This window comes from Caretta caretta, chromosome 17, assembly GCF_965140235.1.
Source record: "Caretta caretta isolate rCarCar2 chromosome 17, rCarCar1.hap1, whole genome shotgun sequence".
Taxonomy (NCBI): Eukaryota; Metazoa; Chordata; order Testudines; family Cheloniidae; genus Caretta; species Caretta caretta.
The window spans coordinates 1,785,450-1,798,331 of NC_134222.1; the positions used below are offsets into that span (position 1 = coordinate 1,785,450).

Here is a 12,882-nt window from a genome sequence, read left to right on the forward strand (position 1 = left end):
GTAGCACTAACTCACTTTTAAACTCATATGATGCTCTTTTCATTCCACAATAATTTCTATTTAATAAGACTATGGCTTATCTTTATTTTAAGACCAAGATTCAAGTTAACGCTGGATTATAAATAGTCTTTGGGAAAGTGCTGTATGCTGTGCATTCAGGGATGGACAGAGAACACAATATCCATAAAGGATAAGACTGCAGTATATAAGTAATCTCAAATGCATGCTCAAAGTTTTGAGTGTGCAAGCAAAAATATGGATGGCATGAGACAGCAAGTCATGTTGTTATACAATGGTAGCAGAGAATGAAAAAAATCCATTACTGAATATTGAAAAGACAAATATGCTCTCTGATGAAAACAGATGAAAATACATGAAAACAATGAGCTTTTCATTCACTGTACCTCTAGAGATTAGTCATTTTATTCTGCCAGGAACCCCAGGCCCACCACACAAGAGATTATTTGTGGGAAGTTGAACTTGGTTATTATTTTAGCAGTGAAACAAAGAAAAAGGAGAACACCAAAGTAGTTTGTTTACCTGTTCTCAGAACACCATATTACAGGTTACATGAGAAGTTAAGATTCCAGGGGAAAAAAAAAATTGATACTGGACTCACTATGAATAGCAAAGCACATCACTTCACCTACTTCCACTTGCTCTCACATTGTTTCTAATTTTGGAACTATCAGAATCCTACTGGAAACAATATACAGAATCTTAATTGGGCTGCCTGTACTAAATACGTCAGCAACGTATCACTTGGCAGATCATTTTTTGACTTACTGGTTTTAAAAAAAAATAAACTTTAACAGTTAACCTTTTTCTTTGTAATGCTACTATTTTAGCCATTGTGACAAAATAAGAGTTTGAAAGCCAACATAATTTCAATTTTTACTTACACTGCAGACTTAATGACGCTGAAGATTTGTTTCACTCCCTGAAGACAATCTAACACATACAATTCTATTAATAAGAATAGGAAAATGCTTAATAAAATCCTACCTAAAACTATGTCTAAGATTAGAATTTCTAGTGTTACATTTAGAGTAAATACAATTTTCTAATAAACTGTCCTAGAGTAGATCCATCTACTAATCTATTTAGGTGTTTTGATTAGTTTAGTTATTTATATAATGTATGTGGATGCACTTAAAATTTCATTGTTCTATATTCAAAAAGCACAGCAAAGTTCTTCAAATTTTACAGAAGCTATTCTATCTTAATTTGGGTCAACCACAGTAGACCATTCCAATTTAGAATATTGTACTGAAAATCTCTCTTGCCCACTCCCCCTCAAAAATAGATAAAGCTATCCAAGCAAGACTTATTCTATGTCAAAAGCAGACCTTAACTAATTAAACTGTGCCCTTCAGGAGTTATTCCACAAACCAGGATTTCTGTATTTTTTTCACATGTTCCGGAGAGGCTAATTTTCAGATATGTGATAAACAAGATTGTGAATATTATGAGCACAAACAATTCATAATCCCTGTGCACAAGAACAGAAGCATGTTTGTAACAAGGTTATCTGAAATACAAATTGAAGAGGATATGAAATAATGAACAGGTATAAGTATCCTGTAGTACCGGTAGTAGAGAAATGGTGGCAGTAAGTATTGGATCCTCTGCACCTCACTAGTTTTTAAAAAGATGTATGTTTCAAAAAGCATTGTTACTAACACCAAATACAACAAAGCTTTTGAAAAGGAAAGTGGTATGAAGATTTAGCCTTCACATAGACTGAGTTGAAGAACACATTAATCTGTCATATCCAAATTCATGTGGTGCCAGGCAAGCATAACTGTTAGAAATAGTCTCACTAGCATAGGTCAGTATTTAGAATAGCAATAAGACTCTTTTGGGAGAGGTTATCTTTCTTATGAAGAATGTTACCCAAACTCCACTCAAACAACATGCCATTAAAATATATATATACACACTGTATACTCCCACATACAGATTGCTAGGCTTAGAAACTATTACGGGGAAAGTTAAAAATACCACTGGGAAATAGGAATATCACACCATGCCTCCCCCGCCCCCAATACAATTTGCGAGTATTAACCCCCATCAATTTACAGTGTGAAAAAAGTTTAAAATACTTGTGAAGTGCTCTGAAGATGAAAGGCACTGTAGGGGAGATTGTGAAACCTTTATTCATATTACATCATGAGTAATCGCAGGAAAGTCAACTGGACTATTTATAAACTCAGGTACTATTTAGTGGGATAAATATATCACAACGTGGCCCTATATAAGTGTTCAATTACACCAGATACTACCATCGTGTGTGGAAAAAATATGCACTTTAAGCATTTATCTCATAACCCCGGCCACTTGATCACTAAACCTTTACTTGGCAGACAAGACTTTGGGATATGTTCTCAGTGGCATTTTTGGAAGTTCCATAAAGCCCAGCATGTGGACTGGGTGGTCCTTGGAGTAACTTGAGTCAGGCAGGAAACACAAGAAGGCCCCCAAGAGTCCATTTTGCATCCTTACATTTTTACTTTGGGAAAGTTTATGGCCTGTATTATCCAGGAGATCAGACTAAATGATCACAATAGTCTGTCTGGCCTTGGAATCTATGAATTTGCCAACCTGTTAAATTAGTTATTTCTCTCACTAATAGAGTTGGTCCATCCACTAACAGAAAAAGCAATTTATGGAGAATGCAAAACATCTTGGTTGTGTGGATTAATTGGTGGGTGTCGGGGTGCTGGAGCCATTTGCTCTTGCACCCTCATGCACTGGCCAAAAATGAGCAGAAGTCAAGAGTGGAGAAGAGGTTGATGAGAACAGAAAAAGCAGAGTGACAGAAAAACACAGTACTCAGTAAAGAGGAACATATTGCAGACCTTAAATCCCCCATGCAGTCATGAATGTGAATACGGAAGAGCAGACATGCTAAGGCATGTGCAGATTTCACAGCAGGATACATTTCTGAAAAATGCAGATACTTCATGGTCTGAAAGAACCTAATTTTGCGTCTTGAACCTCTCCCTCAGCAACAGTCCCCAATGCAAATGTAGGTAAACAGGTATCTACCAGAGGAGAACTTTAAACATAAAGACAGGTTTCAGAGGAACAGCCGTGTTAGTCTGTATTCGCAAAAAGGAGTACTTGTGGCACCTTAGAGACATGCTCAAATAAATTGGTTAGTCTCTAAGGTGCCACAAGTACTCCTTTTCTTTAAACATAAATAAAACTTAAATTAGATGCTTGCCTTACAATTATAGAAAACATATACAGCTAGAGAAAAACATTGTAAGTGGGCATTTATCAACCTCAAATGTGATTAGCAGAGACACTTTTGTCAAACTGTTCTACAGATGAAGCACTGTGGATCTGTTTGGAATATGGAGGGAAGGGGGAACCCACACCATGCCCTTATGCAAAATACTATTTACTTTGCCAGAGGTATGTTGTTTACTCCACTGAGAAAATTCACAACATGATGGATAGAGCATCAAAAGCAGGGCCATTATTTAATGTCAGCATTAAAGTGGTACAGATTCCTGTAAGTATCTTCAGGCAGTGTGCATAGTCTTATCTCAGCATAAAATAGAATTTTTTACACTTCAAAATCCATGTACACAGCAAACAATTTATATGAAGAGTAAAAGAACTGAGGAGATGCCAACATCTTCCAGCAATAATCTCTCCTATGTCGTTCTTTAGATTTGTCTATTTTTGCTCATTTCTTGTTTCAATGATCCACTCTGAGTCAGAAGAGAAAACAATGTGTAAGGACTTCAGTATAATTCAGTGCAGTTTCTTCACGTATTTTCAATTTTTCATAGCATTCTTTCGAGTCGGCTCATAAATTGGAAGTCCATTCATCTAATGCTCCCCCAGCTCTTGCTTTCTCCGACTCTGTCAGGTCAGTCTTTCCCTGAGAGAAGCCAGCTCCTTAGCCTCTCCATCTCAGGCTAGACGTATTTAATTTCTATTATGAGGACTGTGGTGTAGATCCATTTATAGGGGTCCCAAAGAGGTCATTGTTAAGGCAAAAAAAAAAAAATGTAGGTCCATTTCTTGCTGAAAGTCTCATCTCTCTTATCTCAATCTCCCAATCTGTCCCAACCCTTAATCACTTTTGGCTGAATCTTCCTCTCCTCAAAAATATGAATGTTACTTCAGGACAGTTAATTCTCCAACTGCCCCACTAAAGGAAGTCTGTCTTCCTCCCTGCCCTCCAACATTCATTTGTTCTTCTCTCTCAATGGACCCTCCGATACTACAATGAAATCTATTTTACTTAAAATACACTTCATATTATATTTTTTATACTTCCCCAGATTTACTACCACACTGAATTTTCATAAGAACAGAATATTAACTTAAGAACTCTGTTCCTGTTGCTTATTGCTCACCTGAAGTTATGAGCCTTGGACTGACAGAGTACAAGTTCTTACAGAAAAATAAAATGTCTGATCAGAAACGAACAGATTCATAGATTTTAAGGAAAGAAGGGCCCACTATGATGATCTACTCTGACCTCCTGCATAACACAGGCCATGGAATTTTACCCAGCAATTCTAGAACTAGAAGATTTTTTTTCCTATTGTATACCTGGAAACTATCAAGCCCAATACACCTAATAAGATTTACCCTATTACAGTGACATCACATTGGCTCTTGTGGAAATGACATCAGAGAGGAATCCAACTTCATTTGGGGAAACAGCTGCAGGAGCAATTAACTATTAAGAGAACCTGTGTTTTTATAATCAGAAGAAAGTACTTCAGCAGAAAAATATTTATTTAGAAACTTAACAGTTTTCCATGAGGCTTCAGTGGCGAATCAAAGAAAATAATTTGTCATCTTAATACATATGAACAATAAACTATTGTTATTAAACCCCTGGTGTAGCAGGGCTATGCACAGGCCCATATCCACAATTTATTTTAACAGGCATATGCAGTAATTTAAAGCAGAGCCAACACGAAAGCATACCACATATACCTATAAAGCCATTCAGGTCCTGCTCTGGAAAATCATGTATTGCCTACCCAAAGGCAGTGAAATAGTTAACTTGCTGAGTGGGCTGGAAACAGACAAGTAAACCTCTGCAATGCGAATGATTTTCATTATGGTTTGGTATTTATTGTACATACTTTTTCTGCCAGGAAGCTTCAAAATTTGCCAAAAGGAAAGAATTTACAAAATCTTGATTAATATGAGTCTTTGTGACTCATATTTCTGCATTACAACATCAGAAAAGATCACAAACCACTTACACGCTATATCAGGAATAAATGTACATTAGCACTGTTGTATGATAATTAACTATGTATTCCCCTTCCTGTTCCAAATCCAACAAGAGTAATTTATTATTACAGTGCTCATATGTTAGAGCAAATCTAACATCACATTCCTTGTCATAAGGACATTTTAGAGTTAGTAAAAGTGGTTCAAAACCACCCTCTCTCTTTCTCTGTAAGGACTCAAATGTGTGCGTGCAGCTCATAAAAAGGCTCATGAAGGTCCTCCCCTTTCTTGGCCTTTCAAAAAAAGAAAGGACCTCTCTCTTCCTGAAAGAATCTGGGACTAGTTCCCCAAAGGCAGATAGTCTCTGGTAGGAAAGAACCAGAGCTAGCCTACTGTGTTCAGTACCTGAAAAGGGTACATGTGTCTTGGACCTGTCCAAGAAGCCATTTTCTTTCTGAAAATATCTTGTCTTGGATTTTTCTGACTTTGTCTCTTTACAAAAGGATCAGCTGAGCCTGTTCCCTTGTTCCAAAATTATTACACACTTCTAAAACATCAATCACATAATTGGGAAATACAGTTTCTTACAAAGGGGTGGGTAAGACCAAGATTCTCCCTTCGATCCTCTGACAGTATAATCCATGAAATTATACTGGGGAAACTCACCCATGTAATTAGAGGAAAATCAGAATAAAGAGGTGTTTTGCATTGTGCTTTGAAGGAAGCAAAACTTTCACCCAAATCTCTATAAGTAGCAAATTCCACAGCTAAGGTTCTAGATTGAGAATGCCCTGGCTGTGACAAGTTCCACATTGGTGCCTAATAAACAAAATATCCCTGGTAATCACAGCTGTGACTCAGATGAAAACACTGGTGGTCACTGACATAGATCACACTTCAATTAAGATTCTAGATAACGGACAGGACATTAAATTAAACCTAGAATTGACTTAGCAGCTGTCATAGACAATGGAGCCTTCGCCTGTTTGTCCTGCCTAGAAGTGGGACACTGGATTCTGAACAAGCCGAATCTTCTAGGTGGTCTTTATGGTCAGTTCCAGAAAGAGCATGTGGCAGGGGTCTACCTAAGGTGACAAAGGCAAACTCACCATGGCTACGTTCATATCTGAGGGGAAAGGACAGCCTTTTTGTCAAGCAAAGAATCGTTATATTTCTGGTCACTGATGCGGTGTCTTAATCCAGAGACCGATGCGACAATACGCCACTTTGGGCAAGTCACATTTTCTCAACTCTCTCTAAATGATGTGGAACAACGATCTCTGTTTTTCGTTACCGTTCCCGCCACCCTGGCATTGTACCCGGGATAGGGAACCCCGTGTAAACGCTATTCCAGCCGAACTGGTTTCGAAGACCCGACCATTGGGGCTTGCCAGCGGCCGCCCAGGCTATCCAGGGAAACGCGGCGCCTCTTCCCGCGCCCCCCCGCCAGGCCAGCAGTCCGAGCGGAGAGGCGAAGAGAAAAGCGCGGCGCGGGGCTGAGCGGGGACGGGCAAAGCAGCCACAGGAAGCCAGGCCACGGGACCGCAGCCCGGGGTTCGGTCCGGGCGCCTCCCAAAGGCCCTGCTCAGGCCGGAGCCCCGGCAGGCCCGCCCCGGGCCGGAGCCCGCGGTCTCCCGAGCCCCGCCGGCAGCGCAGGGCCGGGCCGGGGCGGGGCCGGGCGGCAGGCCCGCCCGACCGGCGCGTTTCTCTCGCCCAGGGCCGAGTTTCCGCCTCCCGCCAGCCCCGGGGGCGTTGCAGGCCCGGGCCCCCCCGTCCGTGCCGGGGGCCGCGCTGCGCGTCACACGGGCCCCGAGAGCCCCGCGCCGCCCCGGGCCAACGGAGACCGGCCCCCGGCCCCACACGGCCCCCGCCCGCACTTACTCTCGGTGTCCCTGCCCGGGCCTCATGGCGCCGCCGCTCGCCCCCGCCGCTCGCCGCTCCCGCTGTGGTGGCTGCGCCAGGCCGCCGCCGCCAGGCACCTCTGCGCATGCGCTCTCGCCGCCAAGCGCGATGCCGGCTGCGCCCTGGCGCAGGCGCGTTCCCCCCCGCGGTCAGGGCCGGCGCAGGCGCACTTGATAGCCGGGAGAGGGAGGGGGTCCTTCAGCTTTTGTCACGGTGGTGTCTCAGCCGCGCCTGACTGAAACGCGCGGGCGCCGGGCAGCAGCCGCCCTAGGCCCGACTCGCCGCCCTCCGCAGGGGCGCTGGCGGCAGGAGGCGGGTGCTGGGGTCGGCGCAGTGCGGGGCGGCCAGGACCCCCCCCGGCGGGGTGGCCACAGCGCTGCCTGTCCTCGCCGTGCCAACGAGGGGCCCGGCAGCCCCCACCCCGCCCCACAATGGGCCCGGCAGCCCGGAACGACGCCGCCCTCTGGCTTTGCGCCCCCTCGCGCCCCAGCGCCCCGTAGGGGCCAGGGCTCCCGGGAGGGACGCGGCCTTCACAGCCGCGCTGCGCTGTCTGGCGGTAGGGTAAAGCTAGCGACCCCCCGCCAGCAAAACCGCAGCGTTGGGAGCGTGCCCGCGTCTACACTAGGGCCTCGAAGCACGACTGCAGTCGGCGGGATCGCCCCGCTTCACACCCTGCTCGGCCTACGGCTGCACAAGCGTCTAGCGCGGACTCGGCCTGAGAACTGGCGCAGAGGGAAGCGGTGGGCTGGGGGAAGCTGGTGCTGAGTGCCTAGGGCCGCCCAGGTTGGCCCCTGGCCTCATTCTGTCCCAGCGAAGGGGGGACAGGGTGAGCAGCAAGGTGCTGCTTGTCGAGAGTCCCTTGTCTGTGCTGTCAATAAACCGCTTCTCTGCTCTAGGGCTGATAAAGCAACGGGGGGGTTTAAATTTCTTTTTGGTATTTCAAATACTTCTTTCAAAATGCATAGGAACTACCCAGCCGTCAGACCCTACACAGGCCCTAAGGCCCCCTTTACCTTAGATTATACATTCTGTCAGCTATGCACATACACCCCTCTGTACCCATAGTCCTCACGCAGGAGGACCACCCAAAGGCGCTACTGTAATAGAAGTACAGTAATCCATAGCCAAGGCTTGGTACCCAGACCTGCTGGGCATTGGTGCAGAATAATAATTAGCATGAGGGGGAGGGGGAATAGAAGTGAAAGCTATTCTCCTGTGCGTGCATGAAGGGACCATACATCCTTCAAAAGACAGCAGGGACTTGCTTCTCCAGTCCAGTTGTGCTATACCACTTTATCATAACTTCCACCTCCATCCTTTCATAGCTAACAGCTCAGGACAGAATTGTACTCTATTCTGTCTGGAATGTGCCACGGGCAGTAGGGACTACCATAAACGGGATAATCTCCCCCCTACTAGCAACAGGCTAATTAAACCTGTTTGTGTCTGTTTCCCCAAATGTAAAATGGAGAAAATTCCACCTCCCTTTTCTGTTACCGCAGGTTTGTATCTGTTGCATAGAGTTTACAAAACACAGCTTTTTTGGCCCTCGGTGGTTTGACATTTTTGTCACAGACCCAAGTGGCACTGAGAGAGTTTAAAAGCTTATTTAAATCCCGTTTCCTAATACGCTACTAGGCCTATATAGGCAGTGGGATTAACCTTTCAGACAATATTAAGGTGACAGAACCACTCTTACATGACGCTGAAGGGTTTTTAGCCCTGTGTAGCAAAAAAAAAGGTGACGGATAAATTAAGCAGAATATCTTGCTTCAGCTAAATTGAGGGCTTGGGAGCAGCATTCATCACTTTAGACAGCTAACCAATTGCTACACCACATGCCATCAAAGAATGGAGCAGGTGCACCCCATCTGGAAAGACAGACAGTTCACACCTTTGTAAGGAAGAGGAAAGGGAAGGCATCTTGTAGAGAAAGTAATGGCAGCCTAGCCTGAGAATAGGAGTACTTGTGGCACCTTAGAGACTAACCAATTTATTTGAGCATGAGCTTTCGTGAGCTACAGCTCACTTCATCAGATGCATACCGTGGAAACTGCAGCAGACTTTATATATACACAGAGAATATGAAACAATACCTCCTCCCACCCCACTGGCCTGCTGGTAATAGCTTATCTAAAGTGATCATCAGGTGGGCCATTTCCAGCACAAATCCAGGTTTTCTCACCCTCCACCCCCCCACACAAATTCACTCTCCTGCTGGTGCTATCCCATCCAAAGTGACAACTCTTTACATAATCAAGTCGGGCTATTTCCTGCATAAATCCAGGTTTTAAAAATAAATAAATAAATAAATAGCCCGACTTGATTATGTAAAGAGTTGTCACTTTGGATGGGATAGCACCAGCAGGAGAGTGAATTTGTGTGGGGGGGTGGAGGGTGAGAAAACCTGGATTTGTGCTGGAAATGGCCCACCTGATGATCACTTTAGATAAGCTATTACCAGCAGGCCAGTGGGGTGGGAGGAGGTATTGTTTCATATTCTCTGTGTATATATAAAGTCTGCTGCAGTTTCCACGGTATGCATCTGATGAAGTGAGCTGTAGCTCACGAAAGCTCATGCTCAAATAAATTGGTTAGTCTCTAAGGTGCCACAAGTCCTCCTTTTCTTTTTGCGAATACAGACTAACACGGCTGTTACTCTGTAGCCTGAGAATGCACTGGCAGCCAGAAGGATGCAGACTGCTGCCACAACTGTTACTAGGAGCCAGGGAATTTGGTCAGCATTAAAAGTTAGCAATCTTGTCCACGCTTTGTTGGGACTCTCCTTGACAGCACACTTCCCTCCCAACCAGCCCTCAGAATTCATTCCTTACACCCAGGGGGAGCTGTGGTTCTTTGCTTCCTTCCAAGGTGGCTTGTCGGCTGCTCTCCCTGGCCGTTTCACCTGCCTTGTTCCCACTGAGGCAAGTGAATGCTCTTCCTACCTAGCAGTGAGATGAGGCTAGACTTCCTATGAAAGGCTTATTTCACGTGCTGCCCTGGCAGTACAGGTAATTGGAACTGCACTTTACGGGGGTCACTCGTGTTGCCGTACCAGGGAAAGCCAGGACTCTGCTCTGTTTAGCTGACATGGCAGTTTCTCGCATATCATAAATAATTATGCCTTACTTTCTCATCTCTGTCCCTATAATTGGCTGCAAAGCAGATGCCCATGGAGGTTAGTTACCAGCAATGATATATGGGGCATTTGTCCACTCTCCATGCCTTGAAGTCAGTTGCACGATCAGTTAAACAGGTGCATCCTCCCTAGAAGGTTCTGCTCAGACATGGTGAAGTTTGGGCTTCAGTCCAAGAAAGCGTCCACATTCTTGTCCAAGAGGGAGGAATGGCACATGCACTTGCCAGCCAGTGTAGAGCACAAACCTGCCACCCCAGCATTTTTGGTTTTATTTCAGGAATGATGATTTACTGATCCCCTTTGTACCATGATACAGATTCCTCTCAGGCTGCTGGCACCCAGGAAGAGACCACAGACATGCCAGCCCCTGACTGTTAATGATGTAAGATCCTGCCCAATTTTAATTGCATCTTTGCAACCATAGGTTAAGCCATATCTAGCTGCAGGAGGGGTATGTAGCTGGCAACACTCATCTCTGCCCTCAGCCCAATGGTATTTTCACACTATTTAGGTGAGAACGCCTAGCATTTGTACAGCCCAGTGTGACACCAGGCTCTCAATACAGCTGCTACCACCACCACAAACATTAGGTGCAATCACCTACTGTAAAACAAGGTCAGTTAGAAAGTTTCCCCCCTTTCAGAACCTCACCAATAACTCGCAAAAAGAAAAGGAGTACTTGTGGCACCTTAGAGACTAACCAATTTATTTGAGCATGAGCTTTCGTGAGCTACAGCTCACTTCATCAGATGTTTACCGTGGAAACTGCAGCAGACTTTATATACACACAGAAATCATGAAACAATACCTCCTCCCACCCCACTGTCCTGCTGGTAATAGCTTATCTAAAGTGATCAACAGGTGGGCCATTTCCAGCACAAATCCAGGTTTTCTCACCCTCCACCCCCCCACACAAATTCACTCTCCTGCTGGTGCTAGCCCATCCAAAGTGACAACTCTTTACATAATCAAGTCGGGCTATTTCCTGCATAGATCAAGGTTTTCTCACATCCCCCCCACCCCCATACACACACAAACTCACTCTCCTGCTGGTAATAGCTCATCTAAACTGACCACTCTCCAAGTTTAAATCCAAGTTAAACCAGAACATCTGGGGGGGGGGGTAGGAAAAAACAAGAGGAAACAGGCTACCTTGCATAATGACTTAGCCACTCCCAGTATCTATTTAAGCCTAAATTAATAGTATCCAATTTGCAAATGAATTCCAATTCAGCAGTTTCTTGCTGGAGTCTGGATTTGAAGTTTTTTTGTTTTAAGATAGCGACCTTCATGTCTGTGATTGCGTGACCAGAGAGATTGAAGTGTTCTCCGACTGGTTTATGAATGTTATAATTCTTGACATCTGATTTGTGTCCATTTATTCTTTTACGTAGAGACTGTCCAGTTTGACCAATGTACATGGCAGAGGGGCATTGCTGGCACATGATGGCATATATCACATTGGTGGATGTGCAGGTGAACGAGCCTCTGATAGTGTGGCTGATGTTATTAGGCCCTGTGATGGTGTCCCCTGAATAGATATGTGGGCACAATTGGCAACGGGCTTTGTTGCAAGGATAAGTTCCTGGGTTAGTGGTTCTGTTGTGTGGTATGTGGTTGTTGGTGAGTATTTGCTTCAGGTTGCGGGGCTGTCTGTAGGCAAGGACTGGCCTGTCTCCCAAGACTTGTGAGAGTGTTGGGTCATCCTTTAGGATAGGTTGTAGATCCTTGATAATGCGTTGGAGGGGTTTTAGTTGGGGGCTGAAGGTGACCGCTAGTGGCGTTCTGTTATTTTCTTTGTTAGGCCTGTCCTGTAGTAGGTAACTTCTGGGAACTCTTCTGGCTCTATCAATCTGTTTCTTTACTTCTGCAGGTGGGTATTGTAGTTGTAAGAAAGCTTGACAGAGATCTTGTAGGTGTTTGTCTCTGTCTGAGGGGTTGGAGCAAATGCGGTTGTATCGCAGAGCTTGGCTGTAGACGATGGATCGTGTGGTGTGGTCAGGGTGAAAGCTGGAGGCATGCAGGTAGGAATAGCGGTCAGTAGGTTTCCGGTATAGGGTGGTGTTTATGTGGCCATTGTTTATTAGCACTGTAGTGTCCAGGAAGTGGATCTCTTGGATCCAATAACTGAAATCAAACCTCAGTCTGCAACATGTCAGCGTTTTCCAAGAGACAAACAAGACTCCTAAGCTTTTTCGGAAGATTATCAGTGCAGCATCTAGATGCCAGGCATTACTCCTTAGCCCAGTAGCATCTCACTCCACAGGTTACTATTCCTGTCATCTAACTGCATTGTCACCTGACCTCCATGTTCCCAACCCCATGGACACCTGATCACATGGCTGCCTAACCCCATTATCATTTCATCCTAACTACTACAGTGGCATTTGTTAGCTTAGTACAATATGAAGAGCCCTGACTAGCCCCCTCCATGCCCATGTTGCCTTCCCAAAATCAGGAAGAATTAAAATATATCTGTGTTCCAGGAAGATAGCACCTTCCGTAGTCTGGGCCTTCAGACAAATACTAACAGTACCTTTCATATGAGAACTGATTGGCTGATGTCTAATTAATCTATTTGCCAAGCCTTATTAATGAGCTACTGCCTCACATTTCAGACTGAG

At 44.8% G+C, this 12,882-nt stretch overlaps 1 protein-coding gene across 3 annotated transcripts in view; it reads right to left on the bottom strand.

Moving 5' to 3' along the window:
* Positions 1-7,242, bottom strand: part of FAM222B (family with sequence similarity 222 member B) — a 46,683-nt gene extending 39,441 nt beyond the window's left edge. For all 3 annotated transcript variants that reach the window (XR_007353196.2, XM_048824374.2, XM_048824378.2), the window contains exon 1: positions 7,099-7,242. The gene's annotated coding sequence lies outside the window, so the exon portion shown is untranslated. The remainder of the gene's footprint in view (positions 1-7,098) is intronic.
* Between the last annotated feature and the right edge of the window lie 5,640 nt (positions 7,243-12,882).